This window comes from Dromaius novaehollandiae, chromosome 18 (assembly GCF_036370855.1).
Source record: "Dromaius novaehollandiae isolate bDroNov1 chromosome 18, bDroNov1.hap1, whole genome shotgun sequence".
Lineage (NCBI taxonomy): Eukaryota > Metazoa > Chordata > Aves > Casuariiformes > Dromaiidae > Dromaius > Dromaius novaehollandiae.
In genome coordinates, this window is record NC_088115.1 from 3,362,197 (window position 1) to 3,388,621 (window position 26,425).

Here is a 26,425-nt window from a genome sequence, read left to right on the forward strand (position 1 = left end):
CTTTGATGCTTCATTTGACACATTTTAGAAGGGGCTGTTTATTGCAAAGCGCTGAGCTCTCGTCCTTTGAATATTGGGCGCCTTTCGGGCGTCTGGCTGGGCAATCAGCACGGCAGGAATTTGCTAGGCAGTCAATTCTTGGATTAAGAGCTCTGGCAGGGAGCTTGTCAAATTGTATGCATCTGTAAATGTCTTGGATGGATTGAATGTTAAATGAATTATTGTGTGTACTTGCCTCCCTCCCTTTGCTTCCAGCATGCATTCTCAGTTCTTCTTTTCTGTGTGCATCCTGATGCAGAGCCATTGCACGATCACAGGTGCTTCCTTGGGAAGTAATTGTCATTTAGCATATCCTGGGGCATCCTTACCTATTACTGTCCTTCTGTATACAATATGTCTGTAGATACCTATCCCTCTGCATTAAAAGAATTTATTTTAAAAGCAGCCATGTGCAATTGAAGTACAGAGTTTATTTTTGGTTACAGTATAAAAGCACCACCTAATCTGTCCTTGCAAAATGTTGCTTGCTCACTGGCCTGCAGAGATTAACTGTTGAGACAACTGAATAAAGTACTTCTCTCACTGTATATATTGCAGGTATGTCTTGACGGAGGAATTTTGATGATAGTGTTGCCAGGCTTGCCTAAGCTCATTTTCTGGGCTGGGAGCATGAACAGTTTTGAAGTAGGCACGTCCCTGTTCAGTTGCTATGAATTTTACACTTGCTTCTTCCTTCTTTTAAGTGTAGAAGACTTGGGTTAAGTTTAGAGCTGGGGAAGAATTAAATGACATTGGAAGAGGGTGGTTTTGACTGTCTGCAGGAAAAGGAGGTATAGAAGTGAGAACTGGGCTGGAGTTACATGTTTTGATCAAGAGTGAACTTTGCTCATGAATAGGGTTTGAAAATGAGACTTCTCCAGCTGATTGCACAGTCTGTACAGCGTATGCTGAAATAGTAAAGCCCAGGCTCACCCAAGTACTGCAGCAGGAGTTGGAAACTTGAATTGGGTCTAGGCCCCGCGCTGTGGCTCGGAGCTGCCTGCCTGGTAGCCCAAACAGAGGGAGCGCGCCAGGGAATTGCATTTGCAATATAATGACCTCTCTTTGATTCTGGATTAACTTGGGCTGGCAGTTAACGTGCGAAGCATTTTGGCAATGGTGAATTCAGCTCCTTTTCTCCAGTCCCTCTGCTTAGGACAGACTTTAACAGAAAGGGATTTTTTTTGCACTAGCTGCAATATCTATAAAAGATAAGAGCCTTTGGTTCAGATGCAACTTTCCCCTCAATGCCCAGCAGATGTGTTATGAAGTGCTCATGAAATACGTAGGAGTGCTGCTGTTTTGAACCTTTGCAAGCCATCAACGGCTTCATGTGAGAAACTAAATGAGTGTAATTTTGTGGAGAGATGGTGAATGCGGCTGCTAAATGAGCACCACAAAAATAAAACAAAACCAACAAGGGGCGTTTGCTGGAGCAGCTGGGAAGGGGCTTAAATGACAACTGAAGGATGTGCTGACTTGTAAATCGGCTCCTCTCATGGCTAAAAACTTGTCTCTAGGATAGAGAAGCCTTGGCATTAAGTAGGAGCCTGCCAGGATGCGTGCAATATAATCGATTGTGATATTTGGAGATAGGGCTTAGTGCATTGCTATGTCACCAGATCATGGCATCTGTTAGGGCCCCATCCAGCATGTGTTTACATCCAAGCGTGTCCTGCACTGCTTTTGCCATGGAAGGACTCCGAATGGTGCCTGTTGCATGAGCTTTCCATGAGTTAGGTGGCATCTTTTCTGGTATCGCAGGCAATGATGGCTGTTTGCAAGTCTGGATAACCCCAGCCCCTGCCTGCCCTGTTTTGAACCTCGCCTTCATCTCTAACACCCAGTTAGTGTCTTGAAATGAAAAAAAAACCCTCCTATGTTGTTGAAAAATGGCTTTTCGCTGAAATGGAAATTACTGCTTACAAATACATTTTCATTTGTGATGCCTGTTTAAATAAACAGCAAGCTGTCGCTGAAACATCTAAACAGTATTGAAATGGTTGTTCACCTGTCATGGTATCAATAAATCAGGTTTTGATCCTATTAATATCAGATATACTTTAAACATAATTTTTTTAAGAAATGAGAACTTGAGAACCTTAGCGGGGGGCAGAATTTGGGTAACTTCTAACATTTTTGACACAAAAAAGCCTAGAAAGCAGTTTGGATTTCATTCTGGGCTTTTGTCTCCATTGCTTTTTTTCTGAGGGAAAATTAAATGTTTGACCTAGGGCTCCCAGACTTGGTCCTGTTTCTGCTGCTGGGTCATTGATCCCGATCTGTTCCCCCTGGATATCTGCTGAGGTGGCTGCAAATTTCTGCTGGCTTCAGTGCAGTCGCTCCCGGCTCCGCCTGGTGTCCAGGAGAGGAGAGCTGTGTCCGCCGAGCGCGAGATGTCTCCTGCAGACACGGGAACAACCGCTCGGCTCTGCGATATGTTCTCCTCCTCATCCAGCTCGCACACCGGTTTTCTTCCTTGCTGGAAATACCCACTTGACCATCTGGTTTCTGTTTGCTTTACTCCAGCCATCAAGATGATGAACATTTGGAGAGGGGCTGGGGAGGGAGGAGGACGATGGTGGAGCAGGCAGGATCTCGCCGGAGTCCGGTTTCTTGTGTAACTAAGCCCAATCAGCGGCACGCCGGGGGGCCTGGAAGCACTTCCCGCTAACCTGGCTTGGCCTCTATTAGCAGAAGCAGCGCGGCACCCAGAGCGCGGGGGCCCGCGGTACGCACCGAGCGGCCGCGGCAGAACATCTGCTGATAGTATGGGCTGTGTCATAACAAGGAGCGCTTTAATCACCTAATGGAAGCCACATTGCGGTAATTGTGTAATATATGGCCGCAGCTTTGTAACATCGCTTGTCTGAATGTGAGACAAATTGGATGCAGAAGCTTAGTCTCTTTGGCAACAGCTTATTTGAGGATTATTATTTTTATTTATAATATAATTTCAGTTGACTCCCTCCTCATTTGATGCCTGTTTATTTATCTTGACGTTGCATTGGGGTTAACCTCTTGAAGCTCTGCTTAGCTAGACCCTGCCTGACATCCAGGCGATTGCACAGTTAATGGGTTGACTGAGTCCTGAGTCAATAGTATCCGCATCTGGATGGATAATAAAAATATTCCCAGTTACAGCAGTTAAATGGCATAGCCATCTTGTTCTTCAGAGCAAAAAACTAACCAGTGGCTGATAGGGATTAGGAAGGTGTAGTGCAGGCTGCCTTTCGCCTTCTCCAGAAGTGCAAATACTGCTACCCAGAAGGAATAAAACAGAATTGGGGTCTGTCTGAGCTGACAAACTGCAGCAGTTCAGCGGAGGATGCCCAGAGGATCTGCGCCTCTGGGAACAGAGCTGCTGCTCCTCTTGGCACGCCAGAAAAGCAGAGGCCCAACTTGCTGCTTTCTCTTTACCCACCTGGCAGATCAGGAGAAGCTTTCAGGAGAAGCTTTCAGATGTGCTTTTCTCCAGGATGTACATAATAAAGGTCAGGAGAAACACATGTGTGATGTGAAAGAGTGTTCCTTTTATTCCTGTTGTGCATGTTACGGAGATGTCTGTCTGGATTGCTTGCATGACTCATACCAATTTCATATTGAAGTGCTTCCTTATCCCCGCAAATCTCTTGGCAATCTGTCATTCCCCCTTTCAGAAGGGAGAGGACATGAAGGAACGCAGGGCCTTGCCCCGGAGTCATATGTGGAGGTCAGCAGAGCACTGAACCGGACCTGCATTTTCCAGGTCTGGGCACACACCTGTAGGAGACCTCTGATGTGGTTGTGACCACAGGGGCTTGGCTTCCTCAGCCCTAGGCTGGGGCATGGAAAACAGCCTGTCCTGCTTTGGAGTGAAGGAGCTGACCACCCAAAAACCTCATCCAAGCCATGGCAGCTTTCTTCCGTAGTGCTGTCACAGAGCAAAACAGCATAGAAGCATTTTAGTACAACAGCTGATACTTAAATGCTGGTGTTCTGATGTTGAATTGCTTTGAAGGCTTGTCTTTGGATGAAGGGTGTGGTTTAAAACAAATTCCTCCTTCACCTTCCATAAAATGGCTTTCCTTGCTAGTGGCCCCAGTCCAGATGGGACAACATCTGAACAGGGAGTGCAGGTTGGGTCACAGAAGCCAGGTCTGCAGTGAGATTTTCAAGCTGTGGTGAATCTGAATTAAAAAAAAGTGTATTTGAGGAGGGAAGTGGAGGAAGGAAGACACTTGACTGCAAGAAGAAGCAATTTCCTCTACTCGCATTCCTGGCTATTTTTCCTGTTCCCCTGATAATTACAGGTAGTGTGTTTCTGGTTTAATTGGGGATCCCCCCCCTATCCCCCAGTGCTGAAGCAGGCAGAACAGCAGTGCAACCTCTTCCCCTCTCATAATGCTCCATTGGGCTTTTCCGCAGGGATTTGGCTAACTTCTTGCACTGTCATCTCATTTGAAGTGCTACAAAATACTAATTTCTTAAACTGAACAGAGGTGTACATTGGGTTTCCTAGTCTGAAGCCATGACTTCAAATGGCCCCATGTTTAACCTGTTGATTTTGTGGGCTTGAACAGTTCCATTCTTAACTTCACAGTGAAAATGCTAAAAGGGCAAAGCTGCACATCTTGTGGTGTTTTGCTTGTGCTGACACTGATGCTCAAGAGCAGCCTTTCCTCAGATCTCAAAAATTACACAAATGCTTCTCCTGTCTAAATTCTTTACCTGCTGGCCATGTTGCTCAGCTTTTGGGTGCGCAAGCTTGTGAGAGCCTGCTGGGTGTCAGAGGGATGCAAATGGTCCTGCCCTCGCTTCTACCAAGGTAACTCCAGTGAATCTGCTGAAGCCAGTAAATCTCTGCTGGTTTAAAACTGCCTTAAATGAGAAAAGGTCTGTGGATGAACTTTTCAAAAAGTCTAGACTCCAGTGAAAAGTGCAGCATAGGAGCTAGATGTTATTGCGGTCACTGCTCTGATTCTGGCACAGGAGTTACAAAGTCAGGATTTTGGCCAACTTCGGATAAGCTGGGGCTTATCCTTGCGTCCCTACTGGGAAGCAGGGAAAGAAGGGAGTGGGGTATTGAAGTGAAACCCCTTCTAAAAAAATAGAAGTGATCAGTAAGTGCCCCAAATAAACAGTGTTTATTAGAGATTGGTACTTACTTTAGCAAGAGAGGTCCTCTATTAAGGGGGCCTGATGAAGAGGATGGGCACAGACATGCTTAGCTGACCTCCTTTGGAGCAGACTGAAAACATAAAGGTGGTATTTAGACCCCCCTCCTCATGCAGGTGCATGCATGCATGTATCTGAGCACAAGTCCACATGCTGCTTGTGCATATGTCTGTCTAGCAGAGCATGTGGGCGCCTGTCCACATACACATGGACATGTGTGTAGCTGCAAAATTGCTGCTTTGTAGTTGTGCTTCTTTCCACAGAGCAAAGGGTGTAAGATGAGGAAAGAAAAACACTTTGAGAAGGTAGAAGTAGTAGGAGGCAGGAAGTATGTGTATGGGAGGCAAGTGGTCTGAGTGTGAAGTTCCACCCATGGGGAAAAGATCTCTACACACAAGAAGCAGGAACTCCATAGTGACTATTTCAGGTGCAGATCCTTTTTATAAGTCTGCTGGCTCAGGAGCCTTCCTGATTGCACTGCCCGTCTTGTACAGCGTATTCCCCTGAAGTCAGCGGAAAAACTCCTCAAAGCTGGACACTTTTAACCCTGCCATCTCCCATGATCCCAAGTAGGTAGCGTCTATTGGGAGCCCAGAATGACAGCAGTATCCAGCAGATACAGTGCTGGGGTTTTGTTTGGTTCTTCTGCAGGGGCTACACCATCCCAGGGAGACTCCTGCAAGGCTGGCACGTGGGCGCTGCCTGGCAGCTGGGAAGCACATGGGGCTGTAGCACTGCAGGCATCCTCGGTTGGTCAGGTCACCCATCCCCTAGCGAGGCTGGTCTCATGCACAGCCTGTGCGTCGGTGCAGCTGAGACCGAGCGAGGATCCTCATGTCCTGGAGGCAGCTCTCCCCCTGGGTGAGAGGGGGAAGCTGGATTGATCTGTGCCCAGCTGGGAGCTGTGGCTGGCATGTTTTATAACTGACAAACCCTCAGAAAGCCTAGCCCAAGCACTGATGATATAATATCCTTTGAACAGATTGTCCCCTTTGTAATTATGTCAATTAATGGGATAGCTCGGCTAGTGTTGCCCAGTGGCTTCAGTGAGAAACCCCATCTGATCTCCTTCTGGTTCCCGTGAGGGCCTTGCGGGTGTTCGAAGGCTGTGGAGATACCTGCTGGGCTCTGGGCAGAGTTGCGTGTGCTCCCTGTTGAGGGCTGAGCAGGCTGGTGTGCTCGTTGGACCCTGAAGAATGGAAAGGAGCTTTGGCTGGATAAGGGTGGTTTGTGTCTGCTGCAGGTGTGGTGTCTTATGTGCCAGGAGAGTGGTGGCCTTGGAGATGATCAGAGTGTGCCGGTAGAGGGTGGGTGGAGAGGGAATAGACTGCTTGCTTCCCTTGTCTTGCACAGTTTGTTCCTCGGCTTTATGGGGAGCTGGTGCTATCAGCATGACGACCCTTCCTGTCTCTCTGTGGTTTCTTCTGTTGGGAATTTTGGTGCAGACCACAGATAAACATGTTCAAATAACAGATCTCACCAAGCAGATGAAGTTTCTCCCCTGGTTTACAGCAAGAGAGCTGTCATCTGAATGGGCTTGTTCCATGTCAGCACTGCGTGCGCTAGTCTGTTCAGTCTCGTGTCCCATTTGTTAGCACAGTTTGACGTTCCTCCCAGTTCCTCATTAAACACCATGGCTGGTCTGTTTGTTGTCCTGTTCTCTCTTGTGCTGAGAGGACTCTTGGATTCATCCTAAATGGAGTGCTGTGCCTTGCACAGGTGATCTCTCCTGCTGTCGAGATTGTGAGAGTCACAAATGACTGCTAATTGTCCTATAATGAACAGGGCCAGGAAACTTTGACTTCTATCTGGTTCTTTCTCCTTTTTTTCCCCTCTAGTTTCATCTTTCAGTTGTATAGTGTGAGGAAATTTGTGCTGGCATATTCTATGCAGTCCTAGGGATCAACCAAGAAATTTTGTCTTCATGCCCCCACCATTCCTGAACTTTGAATTCACTCAAACCTAGCATGCTCTTGAAATATCCCTTGAGTAGACCTGCTCCAATGCATTCAGCTAATGCTTTGGATGATTCACATCAGTGCAACTTCCCAGCAGTGACTGCTGATGCCCAGAGGGGACCCACCGATGCGCTGAGAATCTGAGCAACTTTTCAACCTTATAACTGTAGGATCTTGAAATGAAAGAATGTGCAAGATATGCAAAACTGATGATTTTTTTGTGTTAATGCTAGAACCAAAATATGGGGGAAATCCCTTTCACTTTGGTTTGACACGGCTTTTTCCTTTTATCCTTATCAAAAAGTAAATAGTCTTGCCAAACATTTTCACTTGACTCCTGGCTAAACGCTGGGGTTTAAAAACATGTTAAAATCAACCCAAAGTTACTATTGGAAGACTTCACAGAGCTTACCACTGGAGCACCCGCCCCTAATCTAAAAGTGGATCCCTTTAAAAATTTAATTTCAGGTTTTTCCCCAGATGGTACCTTTAGAAGCATTTGACCTGAACTTGTGAATGGTTTTAGTCAACCTGAAACACCAAACTGTTCATGAGCAAAATTTCACCCATAGCTAATGACATAGCTCAGTTGCTATAGCAGCTTGTCCAGTGATGTAGCACTGGGCTTTTCAAGAGGTCTCAGTCTGGACTGTGAGCCAGTTTTACTTGGGTAAACTCTGTCTTCCCCCAGGACCTCTCCTGTTCAGTACTGTCCTTCCAATCTTTCCGTTTGCTGTTTGGACGGAGGCAGCCTGAGCCTGTCTGGCCCTCCAGGGCTGCAGTCAGCATACTCTCGTGGTACTTGGAGACCTTGCTAAAAACACATGGCATAGTCCCTGTGCAAAACGCAGCTTCCCTGGGTTTTGGGGTACTGCAAATAATCCTAGATAGTATTTGGAGATCCATATCTCATCTTCTAGCAACCGAAGGGTGTGTTATAAACCTCAGCCCAAGCTTACTCTCTTGCTCCTGAAATAATTCATCTTTCCCTGGCAGAAAGAATATGAAAGGGAGGAGGGAGAGAGGGGAGTTTATTTGCAAATGCTTGTGAAGGAAGAGACAACATGGATTTATATTCTAATAGGGGGAATTTGGCTGTGGGACATCTGAATGAATACAATCTGATGAGTTTCATTAAGGCTACACCTCATTCTTTTAATTAACTTCTTGTTCCTGTCCTTGGTGAAGTAGTAATTATTTTTTAATTAGCCCAACATTGCATTGCAGAGCTAGCCAACCCTAGCCTCATCTCACAGAGAGGTGTCATAAGAATTAACTTAATTAGTTTGTCACCATCCCTGTAAAATATGGCTGTGTTTGGCAAAAAAAAAAAAAAAAGACTTTGCTGTTCCAAGGTTAATTAAAAAACAGTGCACAAGAGAGGGTCAGGTTGTCTGGAGAGAGGTAGAGCCTTGGATGTGGCTGGTGCTGTGATTAGCACCATGTGTGGACTCAAAGGCAGAAAACCCACATAATGCTGGCATAACTCATTGGTTCCTGAAGGTCCCCGCAGAGCTCAGGGCTCGGAATGTGAATTAGCTCTGCAATTGCATGAGCTGTAGCAGGTAGTTCCCACCTGTGGATGGGGAGAGGGCGCCTAAAGGTTGAAGTCAGCTGGGACTGTGAGGCACAGTCTCCCGTTCTAGTAGCCCTCAAGTAGGGCTGAAATTCAGCCGGCTCCTGCCATCGCGTCTTGTGCTCTGGAGCATTGCTTGGGTTCCTCAAGGTGCAAGTGGATGGGAAGCCAGAGGGGGTTTAAATACTTTAAAAAGGAAAACAAAAAAAAAGGCAATATTTGCAACTCTCCCTGCTGAGTGAAGGGCCTTCCTGTAGAGACAGAGCTGCCAAAGAGGTGGGAAGGAGTCCGAGTCCGCTGCTGCGCTTGGAAGTGCTGCCCGGTTGTGCCTTCCTCCACAACACCAGGTGCTGGCTGCTGGCCAGAGCAGGTTCCTGCTTGAAGGCGCTGAGCGGGCAGTACCATGCTATGGGTTCCCCGGGTACCGCCGTGCCCGGAGGTGTTAACAGCATGTGAGGTCAGAGATGGGTTTGGGGAGGCCTGGTCCAGTGTCCCCATGGAATAACCAAGACCTTGAGGAGAGGGAGGCGGTTCAAGGAGCCCCCCCATGGATGGAGGGTGGTCAAGAGGAAAGTGCCTTGGCAGGGAGGATGAGGACCAGGAAGTTGATGGTGGAAGGAGCAAAGAATAGGGAGTGATGATAAGCATGGGAGGGGAGCAAAGTCGTGCTGAACTGGGGCCTTCTGGTCCTACAGCTGCACAGAAAATGTGTATTTAGTCAGAGGGCATTTTTGGAAAGAGAAGTTCTCTGTAGTCTTCTCCTGCCATCCTTCTACCTTCTCATTGGTAAACATATTTTTCAGTCTTTAGTGTCTCATAGAGTTTAAGTTTTGGACCAGAGGAAAAAGCATCTAAGAATTTGGAGCTGCTAGGAACTGATTTTTTTCCCCCCAGTTTTTTAGATTCAACTGAAAGAAAATCTAAAAAAATTAACTTTAGGGGTTGAATGCTTCTATTCATTTGAAAAGCTGTTTTCTCAGTCAGAATCCATCTTGGTGAGAGATTTTTTTCAACCTCATTTAATAGAAATTAGCCCTGGTTTCATTGCATGTCCTAGTTTACCCCTGTGTCTCCCCTGCAGGAAGCATGTTCGGAAGTGTTTTCATGCTGTGTGTCTTTCCACACCTGCAAAGAGGCAGTTTCTCCTGTCACGGAGAGCCTGGAGAACCTAGGCTCCTTCAAGCCTCATCTCCTGTTTATCTGACAGTTCAGCCTTAATTTTAAAAAATAAAGTAATTTCTCGCTCTCCTGATTGAAGAGATGAGCTTGAATATATGATCCCAGTGGGGCTTAGAGCTGTCTCCTAAATCTCCTCCAGATGGTGATGGTGGATCTGCTCTCTTTGCTCTAAATGCTCTCTTTGCTCCTTTTTTTCGTAGCTGTGTTGCATATTGCTGCATCTCCTGGATTTAGAGATATTGGGCCCTGTGTGAATCTAAATCTGGTGTCACAAACCTTGTGTATGTCAAGAGATGGAAAAGAAGGCAGGAGGGCTCTTGAGGAGATCTTGGCATGGGACTGCAATATTCCATGGACAGAAAGACTTTGAAAGAGCAGTTATTGGACTGAGGTAGACCGGTCCCACAGACTGGTAGGGCAGCCGTAGGGATGAGCAGGGCAGGAGGCAACCTGGGGCAGGTAAGAGCCCTAATTTGGGGCAGGCTGTGGGAATAACTCACTCCCAAGCGTTCACTTTAATTCATTGCATGGTTAGATTTTTGAATGACTTTGAGTCCCAGTTAGATTAGGAAAGGTCTGTAATACAGAGAAAAGCTCGTTCTTCAGCATGTTGTAGCTGTTGGCTTTGTAGGGTTTAGGAGAAACTTCTGTGGAGAAAATTGTGCCATAATTTTCTATTTGATAACTCTTGAAACTTTTTCCAGATCAGAGTTGAAGATTTTTTTTATAAGAGGATTTTTGGAATACTTTATAAACTGGGGATATTTTAATGGAAAATACTGATGTGAACATAATATCATGTGATTCCCCTCCCCCCCCCCCAAAAAAAAAAAAAATTCTGGCTTTTCACTGAAAACCAGGTATCTTTGATTGGGAAATGGAAAGTTTTATACCCCAAACACAGAATCATTCAGGTTAGAGTTCTGTTTTTTCATTGCAAAGTCAACGTTTTCTGTAGAAAGCAGGCTGCTTTTTTTTTTTGTGAAGAATGTTAAGCAATAAAAAAAATACATCTATCAGTAGAGTTTTGACAGAAAACTTATGACCAGTCCTACTCGAGAGCAGCTGGCCACCATCAGAGACAGGATACTGAGTAGACAGACCCCTGTTCTGATCCAGCAGAGTAATTTTTATATTCCAAAGTAAATAATCATTTAAGACTTAACTGTTTGGGGTTCCCTAAAGCTTTCAGCTGGGGGTCTTCAGTCCCTGTGTTTCTCATTCAGCAGAAAAGGCTTTTCAGTTACAAAAACCAAAAAAAACCCCAAACCCCAACACACGTTGAAGGGGAAAAAATAATTCCAGCAACCCCAGTCGCCTCGTTCAGAGAATAAAGATATTAAGTTCAGCTTTAATAAAAACATAATGTTAACTAATCTACTGTGAAGAGCTTCAACTGCAAACCACACCAATTTACTAGTGAAGAGCTGGAGGGGGCCTGAGAGTTGGAGGGAGCCTGCAGTCATTAGCTGCAGATTAAACATGAATTAAATGACTTCTGATTGTGTCCATCCATCCATTGCGAGGACTGAGCTTTTCCAGCCTTCCTCTTCTGAAGGGAAGAAAGGGAAACGCTGGCTGAATTTCATGCATTGTTGTGGAGATAAGGCAAGAGGGAGGAACGGGGGGCGCTTGCGCAGCGTGCGGATGCTCTGCGAAGGCTTGGGTACGGTGGCCAACGTTCATTTTCTCTGGTACTGCCCCTACAAATATCGTTTGTAAAAGCAGTGTTATTATTGTAGGATCCTAGATTATCCATTGTGGCCGTGTACCTCCGGGATGTGTCTGCTTGTGCAGTATGGGAAATGTTTCCAGCAGTAAGGTGGGGTAGTGCTGTGTCCCTGTGCTGGGTAGCAGAGGCATCTGCTCCAGCCAGGCTTCCAGAATCAGATGAAGATCAGTTGAGGGACAGTGCTGGTATCAGGCCCAGCCAAGACTTGTGTGTTTGTGTCTCGTTCCATGCATTTTTGCTGGTGTGAGACAGTGAGAGTGCTGCAGGTACCTTGGTGGTGTGTCAGTGGATGTCTGGCTGCAGTTGCTCAAGTCTCCACTCATGTAAGAGTCACTGTAAAAGCCCCCTGGAAAAGACATATTCCTTTCACATCTCATAAAATATATGCATTTCATTCGGTACAGCTGTTCATATTTATTAGCTATGTGGATCCTGCCGCAAGGCAGCTGAATGCTCAATCAGAAATGACTAGAGTCTGAACCAAAAACCTCGATCCCAGTTTTGAGTGTGTCTGGACCTTGTGAATGGCCTTTGCCTATAACTGTATTGTAGTGATGATTAACCCAGTTCTGAATTTTTTCCTTCCTTAAATTCGAGGGAAGCTTGGATTCAGCACCCATCCCACTCAGATCTAGGGCTTTCCTTCTCCCACCAGGGTGATTCCTCCTAATCAGGCAGTCTCACCTGAAGAAATGTCAGCAGCCTGCAAGCATCTAGAAGGCCATCCCAAACTGAGTGAACAATAAGCAAAAATGAAATCCTAATGGCATGGCATATGGCTCATCCTTACAAGCCTTCACACTCAAAGAGCTGGTGGATAATAACTATTCAGACAAAGTGGAGGACATGCCAAGGCAATGGCTGTCTGAGCTATCAAGCCTCATTGCTTGCGAGAAACACATAATCCCTTTTAATCTCATTCCTTACATTCTGGGTAGCTGTAAGGCTGGGTTTCAGCAAAACTGATTTTCTAGTTGATAAGCAGAATTGCAAAGGCGCTTTGAAGATGTTCACAAGCCACTGTCGGACACAGCGGTTTCACTGCAGTGGTTGTGGCATGAGCTGGGGAGGAAGGAGCAGAGCAAGAGCCTGGGACTGGTCTGTTGGTGTGGATTCATGAGGGTAGGAGTGGCTGTGTCCAGGCTTACCTTGCGAAAGAGTTGAAGTTGTAGGTTTTTTTAAAAGAAGGGATCAGGAATTTTCCCTCCTGTGATTAGGCTAAGGGGCCACTTGTGGCCTTCTGGCATGTGGCCGTGTAAAATGGGGAGTGTTTAACATAACTGCAAGCTGGGTAATCCTTCCACCTCTCCCCAGATCTCAAAGTCCTCTGGCAGGTTTTGTAATACTCCCTGTTGTCTTTGTAGCTTTTGGAGTGGTCTGCTGAGGGCATTCATCTGAGATAGAGGATGGGACTCTAGATGATGATTTAATTTTAGCATGGTAAGGAATAAAGCTCTTTTTCTAGGAGGTGAAAACACAAAACCAAAGTCATCCCTGCAATGGTGGCTATGTGGTGCTTCAAATGAAACACGCCTGAGATGCAACCTACAGATGCAAATTCTGATGCCTCTCTGCAGGCACTGTGGGGTGTACGTGGATGTTGTGATGGGTGATGCTGTATGACTGCTTCTAAAATAACAATAAATCATAAATCCACCTCCACCACTCTGCTTTTTTGTAGAGCTCCCCAGAGACCTGTGGGATTTTCAGTTCAGCTTCAATCCCAGTCAGTTTTCTGTTTTTAACATTGCACTGTTTGAGAATCCTGCACCTCCTGTGCTGCTCCCAAAATGGCCCTATTGTAGCTGATTTTTTTAATCTCTGTGAAATTAATAGGTTCTTTGAATACCACCATCTATTTTAGCAGAGCTATTCCAGAGTTGGATCAGTCTGCAGGACTTAGCCTGAGGTGTTCAGAAGAGCTTGGTAGGGGCGTGAAAGACTTGTGACAAGTCCTTTTTCTGTGGTAGCTTCCCCTTGCTCTTGCTGTAAATGGCAGTCTGGGTTTTGTTTCTTGTTTGGATGGCAGAATAAAAAAATGGAATGTGGTGGATTCATTACTGGTGGAACAAATTGAAGTTCTTGGGGGGGATTATTTCATCCTTTTCATTAAATGTAAGTCAATCTCCAACTAAAAATATAATTTAGCAAAAAGGGAGCTGAAGCATTCGTTTTGGATAACGTTGAAATTCCACATATTAACCTTCCTTGCTAGTCTCCAAACCGATTCATTTTGATAATATACTATTTGCTAAAACTTCCTTTTCTTGGTCTGTCCCAATCCAGCCTTTGTCAAGCCCTGCAGATGGGAACTAGTTGAGCCAAGCACTTTGGCCACCACTGAGTTCAAGCACAGGCGGCTGGACTGTGCTGAGTAAGGACTGATATTTTGGAGAGGGCTGCGTTTGATGAAGTCTTCATCCACTAACTGGACCTGTTAAAGGTGTTTTCTTCTTGGTGGGTTTCATACAGTGTGAGCCAAAGTCAAAATGGAGTAGAAGTGGCCTGGGGGAGAATGGGTGCGTTTGATCAGTGGTGGGATAGATGTTGCAGAGGGACAGCAGCATTGGTCCTCACTGAGACGTCTCGTCTTTTGGCTCTCCATCCCAGCTCTACACCATTAGGTCTGCTTTGGCCTCCAGGTCCCTGTAAAGGATAACTCCATTGATTTTGCCTTGGGAGCCAGCTCGGCGGTGGCTGCTGTACCTTCAGGTGGACCAGATCCTGGGACGTGTACATCACAGCTGCAGAAGATTGTTTTAACAAGTCTCCTGCTCTGTTTTCATGGCTGAGGGAAAAGAGGGAGGGTTCCCCCACTTCATCATAAGATATTCCAGGAGACATCACTGCTGAGGCTGGATAGGGAGAACAATAACACTGTAACGACATGATAATGATACTTCTCTCCCCCCTCAGCACCTCCCTCCCTTTTTCTTCTTTTCCCCCTTTGTCTCATCTTTCTGAGTTAAGAGGATTTTTTTTAGGCACAGTAACGATCTCTCGCTTTGAACTTGGAATATATACACTGCAAAAAAGCCCCTGGACCGTCCTTACTTAATATGCCCAAATATGATTAGTGTCAGACTGTGAAATATCACTTCCTTATCTGTAGGAGCCAGCAGACAGGATCATTTCTAGGGATCAGAGTCATTTTATTTTTTTGGCAAACTACAGACTTTGAGAACGAGATGGCTTGTGTGCATGGTTGTCTTTTTGGTGCGATTCTCTTAAGCCTCCAGAGAATCTCTCCTTTTCTCTCTCTCTCCCTCTTTCTCCCTCTCTATGCTCTCTTTCACTCATTCGTTCGTTGCTTCATCCCTCATCATCTGGCTTGACATTAATTCATGATCAAGGCACATCATTTTCAAAATGGCAGATGACTTAAAGTCAAGTTTTGTTCTCAGCCGTGTCACTGTCTCTCTGGCAGCTGAGAAGCAGCCTCTTACTCCCTCTTGGAGTTAAACTTGAAGAGGTGCTTAAAAAAGGATGCCCTAGTTGAGGGAACTAATTATTTGGGCCACCACACAGCCCACACTGTTGTCGTTTATCTACTGAGCAATGCTGCTTTGCCATAAAAAAAAAAAAAGCCCACCCCAATTTATTTACATATTAAGGGTCTTGCATGTCAACAACTGCAAACTGTGGATAAAGGATTTGCATCTCCTGTAATTTCATGGATCTGCTCAGTGATTTTGTTGAGCAGAAAGTGGGAGAGGGGGAAAGGAAATTAGTATTAGAATGTATTTCTATCCTCATGTCTTAACTGGCTGCCAAAAAAACTCCTCCTCCTCTTCCCAGTTCCCAACTAGGAGGAATAATAGGAGAAGCTCATTACAAATGTATCACTTCAGTGCCTTGGAACGCTTTTGTTTCCAGTCCTCTTTGATCTTTAGATGGGCTGAGGATAAGAATTGTGATGGCTATTTAACGTCTTCAGTCCCAGTCTGGAGCTTGTGACGTATGGAGGTGAGTTCTTCTGAAATCAGAGCCTGGATTTTGAGCTCATTCAAATTAAGCATATTTGAATTGCAAGCTGTGATTGTGATCTATTGCTACTTGCAACTTGGAAATGTTTAGAATTTAATGTATACCGAGTTTAATACTCTTACATGCACCATTGGCCTCTACTGGAGAGGATTAGAGCTCCTCAGCTATGAGTCCTAAACCTTAATACTGCTATGAAAGAATCTTCCATTGAGCTAAAACTGTACGGCACTGGGCTTTAAGCTGCAGCAACGCCGATCCCACGGCCGCCGCGCAGTTCCAGTCCTGCCTGATTCTGTGCTGACCCAAAAGTTCTATGCAATCGTGTAAAACATGCAAATTGTATCAGAAGTGTCCGTGCTATTTTAGATGAAATCATGAAATGGCAAGTACCAATGCAAACGGAGCAGTCGTCTTTGAAACAGTTCAAAGTATTTGAGTGAATTTCCTAGTCGTAGCCCAAACTAGAAGACAAAATAGAGATTATTGTGAGAGGGGTCATGTGGAGACTTCGACTCCAAGATTGAGCTAAATGCTGAAATTCAAAAGTGCTGGTACCAGGTGTTTGTTGAAATTGTCTGCCTTTGCACACTTGAATGCCTCTCCGAACAAGGTCTGATGGTCAGGACTTCTGGAAAGACTTGGCCCAATGGAGAACCTGCAGGTAGGCTCTTGGAAGAACCTGGGAAAATGCGATCAATAAAAAAAGAGAGAAGAAATGTTGGTGCTTTAATTAAGAGGAGAGGACTGAGAGAAACAGACTTAATGGATGCAAAAGGTTGTTGTAAAGAGGTTTTGGGGAGACTTCTTAATCCTGTTGTCCCAAACTTGTATTGCAGGAGATGCAGGTGATGTGTTGAGAGAGGGCTGTCCAGCTGTGAAGGCAGCAGACCTCAGAAGTGTTTTACCTAGAAGAAGAAGGACATCACTGAAAGTTTTTAACAGTTGTGTGGGCCACATCTAGCAGGGAAGATGGAGGCATGGCTGGTCCTGCTTTGGGGTACGTGAGGAGACTAGATGACCTTATGAGATACCTTTCAGCCCTATTCTTCTGTGGCCGTCTGCAACTATTTAGAAACGGTGCTTTTATTCTCGATTCACATAACGTGTACCTTAAACCAGCTCAAATCTATCACAGCAAGCTGCCCTAGGTTGCAGGGAACACCTTACACCTTTCTTTTCTTTTCTTTTCTTTTCTTTTCTTTTCTTTTCTTTTCTTTTCTTTTCTTTTCTTTTCTTTTCTTTTCTTTTCTTTTCTTTTCTTTTCTTTTCTTTTCTTTTCTTTTCTACTTTCTTTTGGGATCACTTTCCAGTCTGCTTTATTTATAATGGGCCTCTTGTTTGACATATTCATTGATAACCAAAGTGGTGTTTTCTTGCCTGGAAAATGCTGACTTTGAGGTTAGGATCTTCAAATGTGTTCAGCATTTGCCAGGCCTTTTCCTGCTGAAGCCTGTGGCAATAATCCTCTCAATCTCAGCGGGAGCAGAATTCATGGGAACAGAAAATAAAAGGCAGAGGTTCGGAAATCCTGCTCCAAGCATTTTGTGCCTCTGACAACAGAGGAAAACATGATGTAATCCAGTGTCAAAGGCATTCAGAAACGTTTCATAAAGAACTTATTTTTTTTAAAAGTCACCTTTTAAATAGATTAACATTTTTGAAACAAAAATTCGATTAGCATGAAAATATGGGAGTTGAATCATGTCACTCAAGGTGCAAGAACAAAACCTGGTATGTTGTCTTTAGTTGTTGGAAGGAAAGGATCTGACCAAAATTAATATATTTTGAAATATGGCATATATTTCCTGTTAACTTTCTTGCCATCAGCAGGAAAAGAAACTTTCAGTAGAGAATAGAAGGAGCATGACCAGAAAATTGAGACTTTTGCCCTGCAGAGCAGTTGTCGTCGTGCTGGATAACTCTCACGGTGCTGGGGGTCTCGCATCTTTGTCAGTCTGCTTTGGCTGCTTTCTGTGCCAGTGGGTGGGCAAAATTATGAAAATTATCAAAATTGTAAGATCTCTGCTGTCCTGTGACTCAGCTGATGTACAGGAGATCCCTTTGGTCTTTTATTGCTTGCTTATTATTGCAAAGAGCCTCCTGTATGGAAGCCAAACTTGTATTGCAGAAAGCATCCCCAAAATCAGGTCAACAGATGGTTGGAGTAAATCGTTGTGTGGCAGCTCAAGAGCCGTCCCTGCAAAGAGGCACAGTCAGAAAGCGTGCCGCGACTGAAGCTGGCTCTGTCACAAATGCTCTCCCAGAGAAAATGAACTTTTCCTTGAATCCTGCAAACAGCTCACAGCAATTTTTCTTGGAATTTTCTAAAAACTGCTCTGAAAAATGAAAAATACCAATTGGTAACAATATTTTCCAACTAAAAAGGGTGTTTTGGTTTGCTTTTGGATGAGCTGCCTTTAATCCATTTCCTTTTACTTTTTTAATACAAAATCTTAAAAGGAAGCAAGATCAAGTGAAACATTTTACATGTTGCAAAATGCCAAATATAGCATGACCCAAAATGAAATATTTTGGATAGCTATTTCTTGAAAAATGATAGCTTTGTTTCAGTTAAGTGTTTTTTTTTTTTTTAATCTAGATATATTTTGCAGAATGGAAAATTCTTTTTCTAGCTTCACTTAGATGGGATTGCCACACTCTAGCTTATACTAATTAAAGGTGAATTTCTTTTATATTCTGAGTTTAGGTTATTCCAGAAATTTGAATCGCAGGTTAGCTAGAATACAAAGAAATTAGCACATTTTCAAAGAGTTGAATTCTAGTCACCAAACATGTTATGCTCGAGGGTGGTTTTTTGTACCTGTAATAAGACTTTCTCTGGAGAGATTTTTTTTTTTTTTACCTCTCCCTATCTGATTTATGAATCCAAAAATGGCTAGTTTTAAGTTCAAATGCTTGGATTTGTGGCTGCAATTAATTCTTGTAGGTATTCCTTACTCTCTCATTTTTGACACTCAGAACACAGACTGGAGGAGCGTACTCGGGGCGATTTCTGTAATCCTCACCTTCTATTTGAGTTCAGCAGAGTCCTGCCTGTGTCGGTCGTGCCCCTGTTCAAGCGTGCCAAAGGGCAGTAGCTCTTCCGTGTGCTTGATTAATTCTGTGGTCCTGTTCTCCCTTCCAGCCTGGGTCTTGTTGGTGTTAGGAAAGGTTTCTGCCGTTGCACGCCGGTGTCTTTGAGTCTGCTCGTGGCGTCCCAGCAGCCTACAACTGCAATGAACTGCGTTGCGCCTCAGCTGTGGCTTCGTGGCCAAAGCACTCTGCGTGGGGACTTTCCGCTTGTTGTCTGAGCGCTGCCTGGAACCGCGGGAATGGGATGTGCGATGGGATTGGCATGTCCGGCTCCCCGGCTGGGATCTCGAGGCCTGTGACTGGAGGGGTCCCGGCTAGGGCTCGCAGCCTAGAGCACCTTCTGCACACGGGTATGCGTGACTCCCTCTCAGCACCCCTGCCGTAAATCCCCCCTTTCCTCTCTAAAACGCAGCCGGAGGACGTGTTTCCTCTTATACCTAGCGTTCCCAGGATTCGGGGAGGTTCGTCCTATTCACTCTGCTGCCTGAGGGTATGCAAATCCCCCCCACCCCCCCAAATCTTCCCGCATCCGTGGTGAGCCTTGATTGCTGCACGTTGAGATACTTAGTTGCCTGGGCTGTAGCCAAGTTTTTTCTGAAAATATGAAAATTCTTATTTGCATTTCTTAAATTTAGATTTCTACCAAGGAAAAAGAGAGGTATGTCCTTGCAGTAATTTACACCAAAAATGTGAAGCATGGTGTTTAAGTGCTAAGTAGATGTTCCTATCTTCTGCTTAGAATTGCTATGGCAGTGCAAAGTGTTACAGTGCTATTTAAACAAACAAACAAAAAAAAACCCCAAATACCCCCCATATCAGCTTAGAAATGTTTCTTTATTAAAGACAAACTTGTATGAGGTATGAAAAGAGGCTCAGAGTGAAAGCTTTCCATGCAGTCCGATGGGAAGAGACAGAATCCTATGGATGCCAGTGGCTACTACAGGACTTGGGAATCTTCCCAAGATTGGACATTCCCATATAGGCAACAATTAGGATTTTCTGTGCAGGAAATATTATGAGCTACAGTACCTGGCTGGTTTTCTAACAGCAGAAAAAGCTAAAACCCACTCCACACTGCGTGCGAGCCATCTCCAGCTTTTTCGCTGTGCTAACTGCTCCTTTTGTACCCTGCTAAACTGCTGCCTCAGCTTCGAGCGAATTTACCAATGTGTCTGAGGAGACAAAAGACCGAGCAGAATCATGGTTCGAGGCTCAATCCAAAACTGCTTTCACACAAGCCAGATGTCAGGGTGAAGGCAACGGCTTGCAGGGAAGTCTCCCCCTTCCCCTAGAAACGGGAGCAAATAAATTAACCTGCACGTGGTTCCCTATATGTGAGCGCAGTTAGTGATGCATGTGTAGGAAAGCCACACGCAGCATCAAATCCTTGCTGCAGCTTCAGGGCGTTTGGCCTGCGTTGAACTAATTGATGCCTCTTTGCAGAGTGCTGAGGTGACGCCTGTGTTCAGACCTCTTGCAAAGAAATGTACTGGTTGTCTGTCTTGCAGTCTTTCTTGTACTAGAGTTGCGAGGACTTTTAATCCTCCCCAGCTTTGAAACAGATTTGCTTGTTCGTTTGGTGTATTTCTAGACTTCCCTGTTTTCAAGAAAGGCAAATATCTAGATGCTGTCAAAGTGTTTCGGCTCTTACAGCATACCGTAAAGCTGCTCTTTGCCTCGGTTCTGCTGCAGCCGTGATCCCCAGTGCGAAGGAGCCTGCTTTGGTGGTGCGTGGCCATTGCACCAGCTCATGTCCGGGTCCGGACTTGCTTCAGCAGCTGGAATAAGATTCCTGGGCTTCAGAGTTTGCATTAAAATAGTGGATATAGGTAAGTTAGCTTTGGATGTCGAACATTGTTTGTCTCTGTACTTGTTTCAAACCTAAGAAAATGATACTTTAACTCGTTAATAACTATGAGTGAGTTCACATGGCCTTTTCCAGCCCTTCCCGATACTGTGAATTTTTGGATTTGGATAGGTACCTTGCTGTCAACGCTTAACTACGTGTTTGTATTGGAAATCCTCTGCACCAGGGAGTGCGGTATACCCCACTGTGGCCAAATGGAGAAGGTCGTGGCGTGACCCCTCGGGTATGCTGGGATGTCCGCTCTGCACGGCGAGGAAAGGACAAGCAGCTACAGGAGCAGACAGGAACGATGCCACTGCAAAGACTTGATACCACAGCCTGTTTGAAGGGCCACCGAGCATTTATCACTAACCATTTCTAATCTGTCCTCTCTTGTTAATTCAGAAATACCAAACCAAAGGCCTCTTTGTGGCTTTAGGGCAGGTGGCTAGCTTAAATTCCCCTCATTACTTTTAATGAATAAGACTTTTTCACTGTTCTGGACAAGTAGCTAGTGCTAGAGCCTACAGCCTGACTTTGAGGCCAGGAATGTGCTCTGGCCATGTGTCATACCAGCAACCCTTTTATGCCAAAAGCATCTAAATTCACTGTTGCAGTGTTTCAATAGGTGAGGAAAACAAAGTCACAAAATACTGGTCTTGAAAAAGCAAGTGATGTGTAGTGGATGGTTATCATTTGCTGCATGTAGCATGTGTGTGTCTCAAATATGCTTGCAATGTTCTTGTAGGATTGGGGTTTCTTAAAAAAATTTCTTGGATGTTTAATTAGATGTTAAAAATCTTTGAAAAATTTTTAGTGCTTCAACACAGTTCAGTTAATTACTGCTGTTTTACCAGCTTTCTTCTCTTGAAGAAACATTATTATGATGCAGACCAACAGTGGGGCCATGATATTCTAGCGCTTCCAAGCTGACTGTTTAAATTATGGTGAAATCCCAGTACAGTCTCTCTAGCAAGTTACTCTGTAGCCTGCAGTGTCCAGGGTTCCTAAAAACATGCAAAAAAAGAAAAAATTAGGAGAGCTGAGGAAATAAATGAAATGCAGAGATGGGATTGTGAGGTGTTAGTGGAGGAATTTCTTCCGCCAGATATTGTAGTATTTGATTCTACTTAACTTGAATGTAAGTGATGGCCTGCTGTTAAAAGCCTGTCCCATATAGATATTGCCTAAAGAAATTTGTATGCACAAAGGACTTTGAAAACTCATGTGATGCTTTCTTGTTTCCTTATTCCACAACAAGGTGTCAGGATCTTTGAGATATGTCGGAAGGTACCTTACTATTTGGGGTGGCTGAATTGCTTCCGAGGAGCCCTTCGTCCTTTCCTTGCTGTGAAGGCCCACTTGCGAGAGACCAGGATAAGATTGACACGAAGCACCGTTGGTGTGAACCTGAATTCTGCCTTTTATGACATTTAAAAAATGTTGCTAGCTCTGCTCTTTCATTGCCTTTGGCCTTCCTGGGTTTGACTGTACTGGAAATTAAAATGCCAAATTGCGGCAATAAAACTAAGCCCCCTTGTGATACTTCCAAGCAGAGCAGGAACTTCCAGAAATCTCATGAGGCGGGTTTAACTCCTGAGACTTGTAGCCCTGTTCTGCCAGAATCAGGAGGTTGGGGAAAGTTCAGAGAAACACCCAAGCTTTTGAGCACTCCATCACACTGAGCCTTGTCTGGTGATACACCGTTCGTCAGCAGAGGCTCAGCATGTCTTCTCCACAAGTAAGTGCTGTTCAGCCCCCTCCTCTCCATCCTGTGCTGTCTTCTCTGAGTCCTGTTTCTTTTTAATTGCTTCTGAAGAAAAGTTACTTGCTGACATAATTTTCTCTTGGAATGATATTACAGCTTCTAAACCAAGCCTGGGTCAGCAGTATCACATGGATAAGAGACTCTTTCCCTCTCATGTGATACCGTTTTAGTAGAAGATTAGGCTTTTAACCCTGAAAAAAAGCAGCTTTCCCTCTTCTCCCTCCCTCTCTCTTGTTATTGCTCCAGCTCGCTTTCTTTTTTTTCCTTGGGCCCCATCATTTAGATACGACATCAATTCTCGCTGCTGGCCTAGTGAGCAATCCATCCTGAGACTTGATCCGGGGGCTTAATTAAGTGTGAAATTGAAGGGCGAATCGGCACAAGAAATGGACGGGTCCTATGCGGCAGGATTTCTGTAAGTTGCTAAAAAGTGAAGTGCAGATGGATATTCTCCAAGATGCCAGGAAGCTATTGACTGTTACTGCTCAGCACCATGATGAGAAAAGATAGGCACCTAAGAAGCGTTGTCAGGGGCTGGATATTTTGCTGTGGGCCTCCTGCCTTTGAGTGAATACCACCACTCAGCCTCATGCCTGAGCGGACACAACCATCTACCTGTGGCCTCAGATTTCTTGCTTCTCCTGTGCAGGCCTTCACAAGGCAGGAATCATCCCCAGAAATGAATGCCATGCTCAGTTGGATCCAACTCTGGACAAAGTCTGTCCTTTTGTGATAGGAGGGACTGGCTGATTCCTGCTGGGAAGCCACTTCTGCTGTGATAGTTGGAGGTATGAAGCCCCCAGGGCCTTCAGTTCTACTCCACCCTGTTGTACAGCCTCCCTCTCTGTGCCCAAAAGGATGCCAGCTCAGTGTGTCACGTCCTGGGGTAACGTGGCCTCTGTCCCGAGGTTGCTGTGCTGGAGAGGGCTCCTCCTTGCGTCTTGGTCGCTCCAGGATCACCCCCTAGAGTGGGGCCTGGCGTGGATTCAGACCAGACGTGAGAGACTCGGAGTAGGCCTGTAGCTCACTTGCACCCATGGGTGTATAAACCTTAGGGTACCTTTCTGGCTTCAGGGTTTTCTCGGGGGGGGGGGGGGGCTTGTTATGAAAATTCATCATAGGTGGGTTTTAGCCTGAATTATGCTCCGACTTCAGAGCCTGGGCACTCTTGCTTATGTGTGGTGGTGGAAACTGCGGTGCTTGGGGTTTGCCATGGCAGAGATATAGTTCCAGGGGACTTTTGGACCTCAGAAGCTGCGCAGGGGTTGAGGATGCTGCAGGTGACAGTTAGCCAGCGCTGCTGTGTAGCTGCCGGGACCTGGGTTAGCTTGGTCAGGCCCACTTGGGGAGCGGTGGCATGGAGAGGTCCCAGAGTCCTGTGGTTGTGCAGTCTGCTCCGCCTGGGCAACCTGCTCCTCTGCTGCTGGAGATCTCATTTCTGCCGCGTGAGCGGGGGGCTGCTCTCCTACTGCTTCTCGGCACTGATGGCTCATTTGGTCAGCGGCAGGTTTAAGCAGCAGGAGGGCGTCAAGTGTTTTTACCCGGCGGGGAGGCCACTTGAATGCGCTTAGCCTGGAGCCAGCGACTTAATCATGTCAGGGCAGGCTCCCTTCCCGCTGGTGCTGGGACCTCCGGTGCATGCAGGCCAAGCGTGAACGCTTGCAGCCCCTCTGAAAGGTGGCTTCCCCAGGGGCCGCAGCAATGATCACCGCGCTTCCCCTTTGCCCTGCCTCTTGCCGAAAGGAGAGCCGGGCGGCATACAGTCAGCCGACCCCTTTTAAGATAATAGTGTTCAAAGGCACCTGCTACCTGTCAGAGAAGAGACAATCCATACTCATGGACCTCTGCTTGCTCTCATCTCACTTTCCTTGTCCTCTCCTGGAGGTGCCCTGCTGCAGGGTTTTTGCTGCTGCACCTGCCCGGCTTTGCTTCAGCCTGTGGGCAGTCTACGTGCCGGGCACGTGCGGGGTGATGCTGCTGTGCACTGGGGTGCCGGGACTGCTGTGCAATGCTCCCAAGGTGCCAGAGCCTTTTTTAAGGTGGAAATCTTGAGCAGGTTGTCCCATGGACCTGGTCTGGGTTCGCGGTAGTGGGTCTGTTCGCCTCGGGTGCAAGTGCCTTTGCGCCGATTGAAAATCGGAGGAAGAGTGCCAGGTGGAGCTGGTGCAATCGCTGGTGCTCGGGTATTTTACGCTGCCTGAGCAGCTGGCCTCAGGCGCTGATTGTAATTGCCTGCTGCGATGACGCAGCACTAAATGTAAAGATTCAATTTAATATCATATTTATGTACAATAGACACTGACAAAGCCTCACTTGAAAAAAATTGCTTTTTCTTCTAAGCTCTCTAGAAATGTTGTGGTCTATCTACACTCCTCAGCAAAGATTTAGCAACAGATGCTGTAGCCATGTCTAACATTAGCAAGATTTTATTAGCTATATATAGCATGCTCCTCTCGTTTCAGTGCACCATGGTGCTTACAGAGAGTTACTTTAAATTCAGGAGAGTATTTTGTGATGCATTTATTTGTAGTTCTCTTACTAATCTGAAATATTCGATGTGATTTCTTCGCCCTTAGCGTGAATTAGTGAGGTACTGTTGTATTAATCTCCTCTGGGCTGGATTCCAGTATTCTTATTTGCACCCACTAGGATCTGACTCCAAATGTGGCTTCCACAGGACCATTGGTGGATTAAGATACTGTTCTACATAAGCGTTTCATAATCCAGCTTTAATTGTGATTTTATAGTGACTGTAACAAAAGACTTAGCAGTAATGGGTAACTACAGACCTTTGAGTTTGCCCTGAATAGTAGGAGAAGCTTGGCAATGAGTCTTGAAGAAAAGATTATAAAAGACACAGGGGAAAGGAAAGTGGGATGGGCTGTAACTTCCACTTAGATGTGTTGGATTGGTTAAATATGATACCTTCGTAAGCTCCCTGTGCTTTTCTAGATAGAGGAAAGTTGATAGATCTTATCCGTGCTTATCAAAGCACTTGTTTTTGTGCCACATGGGAAATTACTAGTTTAGTTATAGAAAATAGGGATTAAGACAAGATTTTTTTAAGTAGGTCTAAAGGGAACTGAGTAAAGGACACATGATGGATTTTGGTGAGAGGGGTGCTGTCAGGACAAAAGGACATTGTGAAGTGGAGTCCTCCAAAGTGGGTATTATACCTGATTTTCTTAGATATTCTGCTAGTGAAGTTGTTGCAGAGAGTAGGCATGCGCTGATGGCACATTGTTGGGAGGCATCAGCAGAGAGGACTGGAGCAGCAGAAGTGGCTTGATGTTGAAGTGCAAGGTGATGAAATTACGGACTAAGATCAGGATTTTTTGCTATAAATTGGAGACTTGCTAGCTGTCAATGACATAAGTTAAGGACCTGTCTGTGCAAGTCAATCGCGCGTGACTTCAAGACAATAACATAGCCTAAAAGGTAACGTGCAGGCTAGAACCAGCAGAGATGAAGAAGCACTAAAGCCGTGGTACAAAGTGGCCATGAGATCCAGGAACTGCATGGATGCTTCTGCTTGCAAACATTCAAGAAAGATAAATTTGAAATGGAACTTTTGTGGAGAAAGCTCGATGCTGGATAAGATTAGGAACAAGATTATCATGTGTGGTACCCGCACAGCAAGGGCTTGCGTTGTATGATGCCAGAGGTTTTCTTGTGTTTTGACCCAAGAAGGTTGAGGGAGGTTATTCTTCTACTTAGCACTGGCGAGACCAGATCTGGAGTCCTGTGTCCAGTGATGGGCTCCCCAGTTAAAGAAAGCCATGGACCTGCTGGAGCAAGTCCAGCAAAGGAACACAAAGATGCTTGAGGAACTTTAGCATCTCATGTACGAGATCCCTTCCAACCTCAACTGTTCTGTGATTCTGCGACCCCCAGCTTTGTGCCGTGCCTGTGTTAGTCTGTCGATTCTGTAAACGTCCAACCCTGCATCTTCCCTGATACTCTGGGATGAGGGCTAAATGTACTGTGACTTGCATTTGTTTTTGAGACTAAAAAGGGAAATATTACAACTTGATAACATGGGGAAAGGAATGGATACAATTTAAATTTGATAACTATTCCCAATGGTGTT